At 37.8% G+C, this 929-nt stretch overlaps 1 non-coding gene across 1 annotated transcript; it reads right to left on the bottom strand.

The window, feature by feature from the left end:
* Positions 1-564: 564 nt before the first annotated feature.
* trnat-cgu (transfer RNA threonine (anticodon CGU)) lies at positions 565-637 on the bottom strand. Its single transcript has one exon. It is a non-coding gene; the product is annotated as a tRNA-Thr (tRNA).
* Positions 638-929: the final 292 nt, after the last annotated feature.

Below are 929 nucleotides of genomic sequence, written 5' to 3'. Positions count from 1 at the left end.
ATTACATTTATTATACATACTTTATCCTCTTTTTTTCACTTACAGTTCTTCATTCCCCCTGGCATCATTGTTATTATTTGTACCATGTTTGAATGCTCAATAAAGGTTTATTTAAAAAAAAAATGGTAGCTGTTTTTGGCAGCAGTGAATTGTGGGTAATACACGTCACCAAAGTCCATAGAAATGCAGACTTCACGGAAGGTCGGAAATAGTACCCAAAATGGGCGGGGCGAAGGGTGGATGTGGAGAATATGGGACACACTACGCACTCAAACCCTTCAACATGAACGTGTATTTGAAGCGCACAAGGGCAGAACGAGGGTGGGAGTGCAGGTATTGGGACAGGGCCTTAGACAGACTTGGGAACATTTGAGAAAAATGGTTGTCTTTTGTAAATAGAAAATGTTTTAGATCTGAGCTCAGCTCATGAAAAATGGGAGCAAAAACAAATGTGTTGCATTTGAACAGTGTATCTTTTCTAAAAGTCTGATGGTTTATAACCACTGTAGCCTATGATGTGCTTACCAATATTTAGGTAAGTAGTCTTTTTACATATGCATAGTGAGGCACTGCTGGGATTTGAACCCAGGATCTTCTGTTTACGAGACAGATGCTTTGACCACTAAGCTACAGTGCCACACAGGAATGAAGTAAATAAATAAAATGCAGTCATTTATTATGCCTACACCCACTGGGGATGGGTCAGAGGTATACTATTCTTTGGTTGCCCACCTATGTGTCAGTGGGTGCAAAATTCTGTCCGTCATGGTAGCTGCGTTTCCATTGACCATAAATATGTGCAAAAATAAATAAATAAATAAATAAATAATTGTGAAAATAAATTTACTTTATGGAAACACACAAATTTTGAAAAAAACTTATGTTGTTGGACAAAATGGTTTCATGCTAGGAAATGATGGTTTTTCAGC

Source organism: Austrofundulus limnaeus, unplaced genomic scaffold (assembly GCF_001266775.1).
Source record: "Austrofundulus limnaeus strain Quisiro unplaced genomic scaffold, Austrofundulus_limnaeus-1.0 Scaffold654, whole genome shotgun sequence".
Taxonomy (NCBI): domain Eukaryota; kingdom Metazoa; phylum Chordata; class Actinopteri; order Cyprinodontiformes; family Rivulidae; genus Austrofundulus; species Austrofundulus limnaeus.
The sequence above is the reverse complement of the archived record's forward strand: the minus strand, read 5'-3'. Positions and strand labels throughout refer to the sequence as shown.